Source organism: Cryptomeria japonica, chromosome 10 (assembly GCF_030272615.1).
Source record: "Cryptomeria japonica chromosome 10, Sugi_1.0, whole genome shotgun sequence".
In the NCBI taxonomy this organism is placed as follows: Eukaryota; Viridiplantae; Streptophyta; class Pinopsida; order Cupressales; family Cupressaceae; genus Cryptomeria; species Cryptomeria japonica.
In genome coordinates, this window is record NC_081414.1 from 876,044,158 (window position 1) to 876,060,224 (window position 16,067).

Below are 16,067 nucleotides of genomic sequence, written 5' to 3' on the forward strand. Positions count from 1 at the left end.
AATTGATAGGATTTAGGAATGAAATCCCCTTGAGGTGTGATAAAGAGGATGCCAAATCTTCCACCATGCTGCGTGTATGAACCCTCAAAGTATAATTGCCAAGGCTTTGTGTGTGTTAGCATCAGAATGGATTCATCTAGATGTTAGATGCAATGACAATCCCTAAGACACTGAGATGGGGGGGTGAATTAGTGTCTAATTGGTTTATGGAATATTTGAACTTATTTATAACTTTGCAACCCAAAGTAATGTACCGATAAACAAGTAATAATGCAGCAAAGAGAAATAATAGAGACAACATAAACACACACCATAACACAAGATATTTTGACGAGGAAACCCGGTAAGGGAGAAACCTTGGTGGGATTTGTGACCCATAATATTTACTCACTAGCCAATATGAATAAATATTACTTATAATAGGGGCTTGCACATGTAGGAAGGCCAACATCCTAGAGCTCACTACTCAATGAAAGAGTCTCACTGACTACAAAATGGATAATTAAATCCAGGACAATGTACTTCTCAAATTAGCATCTGCAATGCTTGATTTAGTATTGGTTTAAGCTCAGTCAGAAACCATAACCAAAAACCTGTCGGTGAATGATATTCACTCACATAACATATCTGCCTTATTACAAAATCTTTTCGCTATCTTCTACATAATACCATTACATAATTTCCTCTCCATGCTATTTCAAAATGACCTATAAGATCTCATACATATATGAGTCTTTACATACATCATGTCAGCTTAGAAATAATTAATTAAATTACAATACAATTCACATAAACAAAATGTGTCTCATGTTAGCCTGGATGTTGGTATGCTTCATTGCCAGTGTAAACTAAATATTGATGAATGACCTTTGTTGTGCCTGTCGAAGTTGGTGAATGATGTTTGCGTTGCTAGTGAACTTGTAGAATCCTATTACCGATTGGTTGCCATAAATGACAACATCAAACATTCTCATGTGATTGTATAATTCCAACAATCTCCCCCTTTGGCATTCATAGCAAGACTCATGAGAAAAATCCAAAAAACTGTTATCCAAAAATGAAGTCCAAAATGTGATCCCCAAAAAAGAGTGTGCTCCCCCTGAGAAAGTGATTTCTTCTATGCATTTATTCCATAAATTTTTCTCCATACTACTCCCCCTTTGACATCAATAACAAAGGATGTCAAAAGAATTGAAGAATACAAAAATTCTACCTTATAGCCTGTAACCGGTTGTTTACAATTTGAAAGATATCTGCCAATATTAGATTGAGGCTTTGCATGAATTTATTACTATCAGAGATAATGGTTTTTGTCTACTAGATCATGTTGATCAAATAATACATCTGTTGCTCTGGTGATCGTTCTCCTTGAATTAATTATTTAGATAGCTCAACCCACTGAGTTATAAGACTATCCAATTTTGGACCAAGTTTGTTTTTCAGCTCTCAAGCCTTCAACCTTATCCTTGCTTTTCTTGCTCCAATTTATCTATCTTATCCTCAAAAACTACCATTTTCTATTCAAAAACTGAGGTAAGTCCCAAAGAACCTATCATATTATCTTCTATGTTATCTATATCCTTTTGTGTTTCCTTAATCTTCTCATCAGTGTCTTCAGTCAGGTGGTGAGGCTTGCAGGCTTCCTTATATAATTCTTTGTATTCCAAAATTGTTGAGTTAAGTACCGGTAATAAGGAATCAATATGCTTAGTATAGTCCTTGATATTTTTCTCAAAGAATTCACCTTTTTCTTTATTTACCCTTTCATTAATGGTTTCTTCATTGATCTTATCTACAGTTAGAACATTTGAAGCAATAAATTTGGAAAATGCATCCAATTTACTCAAAGAACCATCAATATGATCTAACTTACATGTCGGCGCAATCATTTTCAAAATAGGCAATGTATCATCAATGGCCATGTATGCTAAGGCGTTACACTCTGTGATCCTCCTAATTGAATCCAAAAGAACATCTGTTACATTTGCAATAACTTTCTTTTCTACAGATACTTGACCAATTGCCTTAACAATTTCTTCCTTTCTACCATCATTTGTTTCCTCTTTATTTACAGTTGTTGCCAGTTTCTCACTCTGTGTTATTACCTTTTCTTCTACTATTTTCTGAGTCTATGTATGAACCTCTTCATCTATTGGTTTCTTAGTGTCATGCATCTTAGCTTCCATTGGTATTTCAATGTTCTAAGAGTCAATAGTGTTAAGTGGCGACTCAGAGATCTCAATGTTTGTAGCATCAATTGTCTTAACCTCTGCAATCTCTTTATCCATAACAATATTAACATCATGTTATCTACATTCATAGTAAAGAGAATTTCAGAATCCAGATTAGTATCATCATGAGTTATTCTTCAGCCTCCTTATCCGGTTGACTATCTGTATGTACTGGTGTTCCTAAAGTTATTGGTGGGGTGTCCTCTGTTGGTGGAGAAAGGTTACTTATGACCTTTATAACAGGTACACTACCAATTTTGTTGTTATCTTTGTCTTTTTGATATAGCTTTGAAAATGACATCCATTTTATGTCTCTCCCCTTCCTCTTTATTTTCTTTTTCTACAAAAAATATGTCCCATTTGTTTGCAGTTTCATCTTCTATCTCTTTCACTCTTCTTGCCATTAGGCTAACCTATCAATGACCACTCATAAAAACTAACCAGTTGGCTTCAACAATCTGTTCATGAATCTCTTCTCTAGAATTAATAGGGTGAATGACCAATAATGCTTCTACCTTTAACTTTTTATCTAGTTCCATAACTGACATCCTTTTAGCCTCTAATATTATGTATAAGTCATTAGGCAAATCATCTACAACCTCAATCAAAACTTTCTTGTAGATGTCAAGATGCAAAATAATGCTCTCCTCTATTGTGTCCTTATTAGAATCCTTGAATAAATGATAAATTTTATTTACATTGAAAAGATTACCATCTTGAGTTATTTCATTTACCAGTTCCTCCAGTGTAAGGGTATTCAGTGCCTTAGGTTGTTGTTTCTTCTTTGGAGCTAACTTCTTCTTAGGCTCCCTTACAACATGCTACCTTTTCCTTAATGTTCTTGTGTTTTTAGGAGAAGGAGAAGGTATCGGTGAGGGTTTCCTCTTCCTCCTTTCAACTCTCTTGAACTCTACTACCTTACCACTGTCTGTATTAGAAGAAGTGACAACTGGTGAAACATGAGCTACCAGTTCCAGTCCTTCCAGTTCACTAGCAGAAATACCACTTAAGTTCAACACATTTTCCTTAACTTCTTTAGCCATTTTGGATGTATCTCTGATGAATTTTTCTCTTCTTTTTCTCTACTTTTGCATCGAAACAACACTCTTAATAGTCTCTGTATTGCCAAAAATTTCTTCTGAAGGTTCCCTTGGTGCATCAAGAAGTGTCTTAGTATAAGCCTCGAGAATATTCAAATCAACTTCATATCCCATCTCTGTTATCCAAATAGTTCAAGGAGTAACAACTTCCATCCATGTTTCATCTCTTTTGATTACAAAAAAAATTTGCTTGTCATACTTATCCACAATGCTCTACGGTATCCTTTTTCTAGCCTTCATTTTGGCTTGGATGTTTTTGAAATAGGCTTTTACCATGTCATCACTATTAGCACCAATGTCAGTAATAGCTTCCACGATCTGTCTACCTACCGGGATGTCATATGCAAAGTGCTTGTGACCAATGTTGGGTATCTCCTTTGTGAATTAAAGCAGTAAACACACAAGTAGATTTCAAAAATAGAATGTCCCCTTCTTGTCACCCTTAATATTTTTCAAGTTATCTAGCATTTCATCCTTAAGCCACTCATAGATATTAATTTAAGCATTTTTCTTAACCATCTCATATGCACTATGAATACACAAACTAGAAACAAAATTTAACCTATTTACACGTGTAACTCTATATCCAAATACCATGCTCACATATTTCACATTTGCATCAGTGATATCATTAACCCTAAGAGATCTGTTGTCAAATGTAGCTCTGGCTAGGTCCATAACACCCTAGTTTGGTATCTTCTTCTTTTTGTTGGGCCTAGTACCGGTTGAGGGTAAACCGGTAACTGCCTTGATTTCTTCCGTAGTAATTTTAAAAATAGAGTCTAGCCATATAAACTCCTGATGAACTCTGCTCAGTACAAGATGAACTATGTGTTAGGATTCCCAAAGATACTAAGAGGGGGGGTGAATTAGTATCTAACTAGTTAATAAATTTACTTGACTTAAAACATGAAAAGCATATTAAAACTGTGTACCGGTAAACCAAAAATAATGTACTAAACAAGAATAACAATAACCACATGAGAAGCACACCATAACACAGTATTTTAACAAGGAAACCTAGTGTGGGAAAAACCTTAGTGGGATTTCTGACTCACAATATTTGCTTACTGGCCAATAAGGGAATATTACTCTTACAATAGGGGCCTGCACATGCAGGAAGGCCAAGTGCCTAGAGCTCACTGCTCAATTACAAAAGAAGTCACACTAACTTATAGAAATGGATTATATTAATCCAATGTCTTGTACTACTTCAGATTAGCATCTGCTATGCCAGATCCACTACTAGTTTAAGCTCTGCTACATACATAAACCCTTAACCTATAATTCACATATTAGGTCTGCATAATTTTGCCTATCTCCTTATTAAAAAAAGTTCTACAATGATCTCATACATATATGAGTCATTTTACAACTTGCCATGTTGTCTTACAATGATTTTACAATTAAATACAAAATACATTATAAACAAAATTCCTGTCGGCTAGGGTGCCAGTATCCTTCCTTTCACTACCGGTGTTCTGTGTGCTGGTGTAGAGTTTGTCATTGCCAATGCTAGTATTCTATCTTGCTAGTATCATATGATTGCAAGGTTGCCATCAATGACAAAACCTTCAATCACCTACAATTTCTCATTGGAGTGTGCATTTTCCAACAATCTCCCCCTTTGTCATTGATGGCAACACTCATGAGAAAAATCAAAAAGTGTCCAAAATGATATCCAAAAATAGTCTGCGAAAGTTGTCTTACCAAAATTGTATGCTCCCCCTGAGTAGATGAACCATTTTTCTCATCCCACTACTCCCCCTTTGACATCAATGACAAAGGTTGTCATTCACTGTCAGTGGAGTCCTACCTAGATTCTTGTAACTGGTGGGTTACAATCTAAAAGATATCTATCAAAACTAAATTTATGCCATTGTCGAATGTTTTGCAGTCTTTTATGGCCTCTTGTGTTCTCTACACTATACCAGTGAGTATGTGCATATTCTCTTCTAGTGTCTTCAGTCCAGGAACTAGAGCCTTAGATATTTCTTTTCTCAAAGAAATAAGATACTCTAGTCTTGGACTAAGTCTGCATTTTAAGTCCTTTGCCTTGTCCTTTATTCCTTGTTTGTCTTTCTCCAATTTCCTGATTTTTTCTTCCTACTCTGCAATTTTCTTCTCTAACTCCAAAAATGAATCTGATATGCCAATCAGATTGTCAACAATATTGTTTATCTTTTCTTGTATTTTGCTGATCACCTTGTCAAGATCCTCTATTAATACATTCATTTTACAAGTGTCCCTATATAGATTCTTGAAGTCATAGATTATTTCTCCAAGTTCCGGTAAAAGGGTGTCCATTTCTTCCTTATTTTTCTTTACAATATCCTCAAAGAATTTCTCTTTTTATTTTATCAATATCTCCCTAAATGTATCCTCATTTATTTGATCAATAGTTACTAGGTTGTTGGTGATAAACTTAGACAATGTGTCTAGTTGACTTAAAGAATATTTATTCTCAATACTGCACTTTGGTGCTATCAATTTAAGAATTGGTATGGTATCATCAATAGCCTTATAGGATTGTGCATTGCATTTCATGATCTTCTTTATTGAATCTAATAAGACCTCAGTTACATTAGTAGGTCTAAATTCTGTCATAGCTATACCAGATGTTTGTCCAACAATTTTTACAATAGCCATGCTACCGGTGGTGGTTATTTCCTTACTTTGTTTGACCTCTGGTAGGTCTATCTATGTTTTCATTTCCACAAACAAAGGTTTAGGCTTTTTAATTTGTGCTAGTGGCACTGTCTTTGTTTGTACCTATGCTTCAACTTGTACCGGTTTGGGTTTCTCCAATTGTGTCTCAGACAGTTTCTCTGAGTTTTTCAGTTGCCAGTTCTTCAGATGGTTTGTCTGTTGTATCTACCAGTTTCTTAGTGGTATCCTCTACCGGTCGCTCTGCTTGTGAAGGTTTTTCTATGTTTAACTCAATCTTTGCAGCCGGTGACTCAGTAGTCACATCTTTCTCCTTATCCTCAGTGGTCTCCCTGTCAACCACGACATTAACTTCCTCAGTATCTACATTTACTGTATACAAAATTTATGATTTAGGGTTTGTGTCTTCTACCAGAGTCTCCATACTCTTAGTGGCCGGTTGATTTTCAATGATATCTATAGGTGGAGTATTTGAAGGAGGTGGGGGCATATTGTCGGTTATTTTTAAACTTAGTGGTCCACCTACCTTAGCTTTACCCTTGTCTCTGTCCTTTTGATATACTTTGATGGTTTTAGGTCTGATTAATTCTTCCTCTTTTTCTTTCTCCACAAAAAAAATATCCCATCCATCAGTAGTTTCCTCAGAAACTTCCTTTACTTTGCCTACAATTAATGCTACATGCTGGTGAGCAGTAGAAAACACTGTCCGGTTAGCCTCACTGATTAATTTGTCTATTTCATCAGGTGAGTTAACTGGATGCACTGCTAGTAATTTTTCAATCTTAATCTTTTTATCCAGTTCAACAATAGATAATTTTCTAACTTCTAATCTCCTATACAAGTCATTTGGAATTTCATCAACAACTTCCATTAAGAATTTCTTGTATATGTCTAAGTGTAAAATTACACTATTCTCTATACTTTCCTTATCATCAGTTGATAATGTATTGTACAATTTATTGATATTCTTCAACTTACCATCCTCAGTTATTTTGTTAAGAAGTTTGTCAATAGGAGCAATAGTTTGTTTCACATTCTTCTTAGGAGTCATCTTCTTTGCCAGAGGCCTTACTACCTATTGCTTCTTTCTTGTCCTTTTTGGTGTAGGAGAAGGTGTCAGTGAAGGTTTTCTTTTCCTCTCAACTCTCTTGAATATAGCAGGTATGTCACTTTTAGAAGAAGTTCCAACCGGTGAAAGGTGAGTTTCCGGTTGAAGTGCTTCCAACTCACTTTTAGTTATACCAATTTGTTTTAGCACATCTTCCTTGATTGCCTTTGCCTATCGAGTTCCTTTTCTAATGGTTGCTTCTACCTTCTTAACTCTTTTCCTTGATTGTGTTGTGCTTTCAATTGTTTCTGCACTACCAAATACTTTCTCTTTCGGTTCCTTAGGAGCTTCAAGGAGGGATTTTGCATAGGTTTCTATGATGTTATCATCTGCTTCATAGCCCATTTCAGTTATGCAGATGGTTCTAGGGATAACTGCCTCCATCCAAATTTCATCTTTCTTGATCACAAAACAAATTTCCTTTTGATACTTGTCCACAATAGCTTGTGATAGCCTTACTCTAGTTTTCATTCAAACCTTTAGTGCTTGAAAATGCTCATTTATGTTTTTCTCCTTGCTCTCTTCCATATTTTTCAATAGTTCTGATAGTCGTTTTCCTACTGGTATATCAAATCCAAAATCTCTAGCACCAATACCGGGTACTTCTTTGGTTATGTATAGCATCAGACAAACAAGTAAGTTTCCAAATCTGAATGTTCCCTTTTTGTCTCTTTTGATCTTTCCAAAATTGTCTATCAACTCATCTTCAAACCATTCACATATGTCTATCCTTGCATTATCATTGACCATATCATAGGCACTCTTGATACATAGGCTAGAAACTAAGTTTAACCTATTTGCATGTGTAGCCTTATAACCTAAGATCATACTGATAAATTTGACATTTATATCCTTCACATCGTTTACCCTTAGAGATCTCTTATCAAATGTTTCAACTATTAGGTTTGTCACCATGTCATTTGAGACCTTCTTAGTTTTGTTAGGTCTGTTGCCAGTGGAGGGTAACCTTGTTACAGCTTTTACTACTTCTTTTGTGATTTTATGAATAGAGTCTAACCATTAAAATTCACCATGTACTCTTCTTAACACAATCCTTATGATATCTTTGGGAAAATCCAGGATACTAAGAATTTCAGTGAAACCTAAGGTTTCTACTATCCTATGTTCAGTTTTGATATTTTTGGATTCATCACAAATTATAGTTTTAAACATGTTCTTGATCTCATTATCACCTACTTCATCAATATGACAATGTATATACATCCTCGGGTCTTTAGCATATACTACTCCTTTAGGCATTTGAGAGAATGCACCTATGCTATCATCTTTCTTTGCAATTTCAGGAACTAGCTAAAATACGGGTCTAGGTCACTTAACAACTTCAACAATAGTAGGGTTTGCAATAAATTCAGGAGTGGATGAAGATTCCATAGCTATAAATACCTCAATCTGTTTTAAGGATGAATGATTGGATAGATTGCTTCACTTCTTCGCTTGGAATACCTTCACTTAGGAATTTTCGTGCTCTCAAAGATTTGAATGCTCAATGAATGAAAAAGGAGCCAAAACAATTGCTTTATAATGTTATTTTTGCCAACTACCACATTTAATGCTTGCTGGTTAAGTCACAACTTAACTCATCTACCGGTATAGAAGTAATTTCAACTTCTCACCATCAACCGAGGGAATAATAGCATGTTTTTCATTTTGTTGCTAAACCCACAAAAGAATTTTCTTCAGTTAGATGAGGAGTTTCCTGTTGGTGGAGTGTTACTTTGTTCTACCGGTGGAGGAGTATTCACATCAATATTCTGATCTGACTTTCTGATCCATTGTTTTGAGAATTCTTTCTTTACCTCTTCAACTTTTTCTTTACCTTTTAAACTAGGACCTTTGTTATTTGCCGGTGAGGACTTGCTTCTACAAAATTTTGCAATATGTCCAATCTTGTTACAGGCCTAACAAGTCACATTGTGTTTTGGAATATGTTTCCTATATCCTATGTTGGTATGTGTTTTGCATTGATTAGATAAATGTCCAAATCTTCCACAAACATAGCATCTCACATTCATTCTGCAATTTTTTGAATTATGACCAACTTTGTTGCATTTAGAACATTGACCGGTGGGTGTATTAGTGTTATGATAATTTCTAGATCTACATTGATTTGCTCTATGACCATACTTGTTACAGTTAAAGCATTTTCCATTAAATTTGTAAGTAGTAGGTTTCCTTACTGGTTTTCTATGATCATGATTGTTTGTAGTACCAGAGCTTTCACCAGTTTCAAAGCCAAGGCCATTTGTATCACCATTAGGTTTCAGATTCTTCAGCATGTCACCAAGTTCTTCTGAACTTTTCTTGAATTTCTCCTTATGATGATTTGCAGCAGTCAATTCGTTCTCCAAGATTCATTTCTGTCTCATGAGTTCAGTTCTGTCATTTTGTGTGTGCATTAGATCTGTCTTCAACATATCATTTTCATGACTGAGTCTTGTGTTTTCATTTCCAACATCATTTAGTCTTCTAACCAAGTCTTCTTTATTCTTCTTTCTATCTTCAATTTCTTTACAAAATCTCATAGTCATATCCTGCATCTCATTCTGTTTTGTACTAATCTCTTGTCTTAGCTTGTTTACCAGATCATTAAGAGTTTCCTTTTCATCATTCTCATTCTACATCTTTTCACAAAGTTCTCTTCTCTTATTTCTTGCAATGGTAATATTTTCTTGAAGTGCTTGAATGATATCCTGAGCAGATTTTAGATCATCTTCAAGTTTGATATTCTTCACCTTTTTTGCATCATAGTCTGAAAGAGTTGTTTCCAATTGTTTTCTCAAGTTTTCCATCTCTACCAGTGACAAGATCTTCCTCAAGCTGTTAGGCTTCTAAAAATAAAGGACCAGGCTCTAATACTAATTGTTAGGATTCCCAAAGATACTGAGAGGGGGGGGAGCTGAATAAGTATCTAACCGATTAATAAATCTACTTGACTTAAAACATGAAAAGCATATTAAAATTGTGCATCGGTAAACTAGAAATAATGCAGTAAACAAGAATAACAACAACCACATGAGAAGAACACCATAACACAGTATTTTAACAAGGAAACCCAGTGTGGGAAAAACCTTGGTAGGATTTGTGACCCACAATATTCACTTACTGGCCAATAAGGGAATATTACTCTTACAATAGGGGCCTAAACACACAGGAAGGCCAAGTGCCTAGAGCTCACTGCTCAATTATAAAAGAAGTCACACTGACTTACAAAAATGGATTATATTAATCCAATGTCTTGTACTACTTTAGATTAGCATCTGCTATGCCAGAACCAGTACTGGTTTAAGCTCTGCTACATACATAAACCCTTAACCTATAATTTGCATATTAGGTCTACATAGTTTTTCCTATCTCCTTATTACAAAATGTTCTACAATGATCTCATACATATATGAGTCATTTTACAACTTGCCATGTCGGTTTACAATGATTTTACAATTAATTACAAAATACATTATAAACAAAATTCTTGTCGGCTAGGATGCCGGTATCCTTCCTTTCAGTGCCGATGTTTTGTGTGCCAGTGTAGAGTTTGTTGTTACTGGTGCCAGTATTCTATCTTGATGGTATCATATGATTGCAAGGTTGCCATCAATGACAAAACCTTCAATCACATACAATTTCTCATTGGAGTGTGCATTTGTGAACACTATCTTATCCAAAAATTAAGGAATGTTCAAAATTTCACCAAATCCTAAATACTCAACAATTTTATGCTCTGGCTTAAATAAACATTGTTCGTTAGTTATAACATTTTTGTACATGTTCTTCAAGTCATCAGACCCTAAATTCTCTATGTTGCAGTGAATATAAATCCTCGGGTCTTCGGCAAAAGCAACTCCCTTTGGAATCTTAGAAAAGGCTCCAATGGAATCATCTTGCTTAGCAATCTCAAGGACAATTTTAAACACAGGTCTAGGGCACTTAATGTATTCTACCGTAGTAGGGTTTGCAATTAATTCAGGTGCAAAAGATGAAGATTCCATCTTGAAAGATAAATACCTTTTGACTTGTGAAATCCTTGAATGCCTGAAAACACTTTGTTGCTTCGCCTTAGGATGCCTTTTCTCTCTCTTTGCGCTCTTCAAATGCTTGGATTCTTGGTGGATTGAAATGAGAGTTTTTTGGTATTTTATAACCAAAAAATTCTCCAACAATCGCATTAAATGCTTTCCAGTTAAGTGAAATCGTAACATATCTGTCGGTAAAGAAGAAATATATCTTCTTACCATCAAATGAGAGTAGAATGCATGATTTTAAGTTTTCTGCCATACCCTCTAAGGATTATTCCTTAGTTAGATGAAGAATCTCCTACCAGTGGAGGGTTACTCTATTCTACCGGTGCAAAGATAGATTCATCAATTGTTTGATCACTCTTATTAATCCATTATTTTGAAAATTATTTCTTTATTTTGTTTACTTTTTCCTTTCCTTTCTCATTAGATCCATTATTGTTTGCTGGAATAGTCTTGCTTCTATAAAATTTTGCAATATGCCCAATCTTGTTACATTCATAACAAGTTACATTGTTCCTCTGAATAGCCTTTCCATATCCTTGACCGGTTTGTGTTCTGCATTGATTAGATAAATATCCAAATCTACCACAAGCATAGCATTTCACATTCATTCTGCAATTTTCTGAGTTATGACCAACTTTATTGCATTTGGAACACTGACCGGTGGGTGAATTTGTATTATTATTATTTCTAAATCTGCACTGATTTTCTCTATGACCAAATTTGTTACAGTTAAAACATTTCCCATTAAATTTATAAGCATTAGGTTGTCTTACCGGTTTGCTATGATCTTGATTATTTGTAGCCCCAAAACTCTCTCCATGTTCAAATCCAAGTCCAATTGTATCTCCATTAGGTTTCTATCTTTTTAGCATGTCATCAAGCCTTTATGAGCTTTTCTTGAATTTTCCTTTGTGGTCATTTGCAATGATCAACTCATTTTCCAAAATGCCAATTTTTCTCCTAAGCTCCTCTTTATCATGTTGCATGTGAATCATATCTATCTTTAGCATATCATTCTCATGACAACATCTCAGATTTTCATTTGCTCCATCATTAAGTCTCCTAGTCAAGTCTTCTTCATTCTTCTTTCTATCTTCAATATCCTTACATAACCTCATGGTTAAATCTTGCATTTCATTCCTCTTGTTAGTGTTCTCTTGCATCATCTTCTCTTTAATATCTCTAAGAGTTTCCTTTTCATCATCATGTTTCTGCATTTTATCATGAAGTTCCTTCCTCTTGTTTTCTTCTATAACTAGGTTCTCCTGAAGTCCTTTAATGAATTCCTGAGCAGTCCTCAGATCATCTTCAAGTTTGATATTCTTCAAATTTTTTGCATCAAAATCTTCAAGAGCTCCTTCCAACTGTTTTCTCAAACTCTCCATCAATACCAGTTTCAGAATCTTCCTCAACCTATTAGGATTTTGAAAATAGAGGACTAGGCTCTGATACAAATTGTTGGATGCAATGACAATCCCAAAGATACTAAGAGGGTGGGGGGGGGGGGGGGTGAATTAGTGTCTAACCAGTTTATGGAATATTTGAACTTATTTATAACTTTGCAACCCAAATTAATGTACCAGTAAACAAGTAATAATGCAACAAAGAGAAATAATAGAGACAACATAAATGCACACCATAACACAAGGTATTTTGGAGAGGAAACCCTGTAAGGGAAAAACCTCAGTGGGATTTGTGACTCACAATATTTACTCACTAGCCAATATGAATAAATATTACTTATAATATATGAGTCTTTACATATATGAGTCTTTACAATACATCATGTCGGCTTACAAATAATTAATTACATTACAATACAATTCACATAAATAACACTTGTCTCATGTCGGCCTAGATGTTGGTATGCTTCATTTCTAGTGTAAACTAAATGCTGATGAATGACCTTTGTTGTGTCTGCCAGTGCTGGTGAATGATGTTTGCATTGTCGGTGAACCTGTAGAATCCTGTTACCGGTTGGTTGCCATCAATGACAACATCAACCATTCTCATTTGAGTGTATAATGCCAACACTAGAAACTCTGAAGTCATAAAAATATCATCAACCATGGGTGCCTCTACCAATTGATCTACAATAGCTTGTCCTTTAATTGCTTTTTTGTCCACATATTCGATGTCGAATTGAATTAGGATCATAACCCATTTACCTAATCTTCTAGTGAGTCTTGCCATATTAAGAAGATATTTTAGTGAATCTATCATTGCAACTAGCTTGGTTTTATGAGTTGGCATGTAATGTTGTAATTTCTGCAAGGAAAAAACTACAACAAGACATGCACACTCAATCGGTTTGTAGTTAATCTCATAGCCAGCGAGACTGTGACTAATGTAATATACTTCTCTTTCTTTTCCTTCATTGTCATGTTGTTCCAAGAGTGCCGCAAGTGTTGTTTGTGTAGTTGATATGTAAAGTAACAGGGGCTTTCCTAGAATTGGCGACATCAAAAATGGTGAATTTAAAAGATAATATTTGAGTGTCTGAAAAGCCTACTGACAGTTATCATCCCATTTGGATTTGATGTTTTTGTGTATTAAATGTTGAAAAGGATGGCATTTATCTACAAGTTAAGCTATGAATCTTGGTATAGACTGGAGTCTTCCCTGTAGAGACTGAAGTTGACTGATATTCTTTGGTGGTGGAAATTTTAATATAGCTCTAACGTTTTCTAGATCAGCTTCAATTCCTCTTTTTGAGACAATGTATCCAAGGAGCTTTCCAGAGGTTACTCCAAAGACACACTTCTTAGGATTTAATCTTACCTTGTATTTTTCTAACCAATCAAAAACTATTGAAAGAATGTCCTAATGTTCTTATCTTTCTTATGATTTACCCAAGAGGTCATCAAAATAATCTTCCATAGTTACATGCATAAGATCATGAAAGATGGTAGTCATGACTCTTTGGTATGTAGCACCCGCATTTTTAGTCTGAAGGGCATGACATTTTAGAAAAAATTTCCCCAATGACAAGTAAATGTTATTTTGTGTTGGTCCTCAGGTGCTATTTTTATCTGGTTATAACCAAAAAACCCATCCATCAAAAATAACATTGGATGACTACATGTAAGATCCACTATCAAGTCAATATTTGGCAATGGAAAGTCATATTTAGGACAAGCTTTTATGTTGTCTCTTAAATCTGTACATATTTTGATAATGCAATCTGGCTTGCTAACTGGTACTAAATTAGAGATCCACTTAGGTTAACCAATTGGTCTTATGAATCCAATGTCCAACAATTTCTCAAGTTCTACCTTTACTAATAATGCCACTTGTGGATGCATTTTCCTTAATTTGTATTTTACTAGCTTTGCCTCCTAATGTAACTATCAAATGGTGCATTACTAGATCAGGGTCTAATATAGGCATATCTGCATATGACCATGAAAAATTAATTTGTTGTTCCATGAAGAAACTTATGAACTTCAGTCTTTCTCTTTCTATCAGGGATTACACCAAGAATATGTTATGCAGAATCTCTTATATACCAATGTTTCTTTTGATAGTCTCCTCTACCAATATGGATGATTTTTCCTCATATGATGTTGGGAGGATGTCGATCCTTCCATCTTCGGGTGCCTTAGAGAGGTTTTCACTCTCAGATGCATCCTTTCTTTTTACCGTTTTTAGAGTTTGATAGTGCCACAGTGTGGTTTTCACCATAAGACCCATGATTTGTTTTTATTTTTATATTTTTATGACTAGAAGGCCCAACACCCTCACTGAAGTATGCCATGCTATTGAGTTCTATAATGTACCCTAATTTATGGTCCCCAAGTAGAAGATCATCTTGTATGCCCAAGTAGTTTATGAAAACCTCATCATTTTTAAATGTGTCTAGTTGTAAATTTCCTTCATGGTCCCAATCGATGAGTTGTGCTTGAACAAGAGGAAGGCCATCAATGTTTTCAAAGTTAGCAAGAGTAAGGGGAAAGACACGATTATCTTCAAGTATACCAAGGTAATGGTTGAGGTCATCGCTAGCACTTTCCTCATCTATCTTGATCATAAACGAATCCAAATTGGCATCACTAGAACCACATTTAGAAATGGGAGTTCTCACTCTTCATGATTTCAACCTAGAACCTAGAAACGAAAACTGTTTGGGATCCTTGGGAGTTTTTCCTTTATTATCTTCTTTTTGAGCTATAGATTTTAAAGTTGTTTGACCAATCTTGAATTTTATATAGAACTCTTGTTCCTCTATGGGTTCACCTGGTTCTCTGAATATTTTGGTGAGCTCATAATAACTAGATAATTTTTAAAAAACCCATTCCCACTCATTGGAATCAGTGGAATAGTATTTTTCTTGTTGATCATTGGAGTCTATGATTTGCAATGCTTCTTTAGATTTGTGAGTACTTAACCTGAAAGGTATGAAACCAAGCCCTTTGGAATATTGATTCTTGAATGTCAACTCTAGTTGCAAATGTTGAGTGATACCTTGTTTTTGTTGGAATGATCTGATACCAATTGTTGGATAGCTCGGATACTGGGAGATAACTAAGAGGGGATGTGAATCAGTTATCTCACAAGTACAACAATTAATTCAATTATAAACCTTAAACATGAGCACAACACAATGAATAATATAACATGAAAGCACAACACACATAACACCAATATTTTGATGTGGAAAACCTAAAAAAAGGAAAAACCATGGTGGGAAACCCTACCCACAATCAAATGAATACTCTACAGTATATGTGAATAATTACAATTGGGTTTGCACTTGTAGAAAGGCCAATAGCCTAGAGTGCACTACTCATCACAAAGAGAATCCAGATAGAAATGAACTGTGAAAGTAGCATCTACTAATGCTTGATATAGTTCTGGTTAAGCACTGATGTCTTCTTTGCAATACAAAACCTTTCCAACCTTCACTGGAATGATATGATTC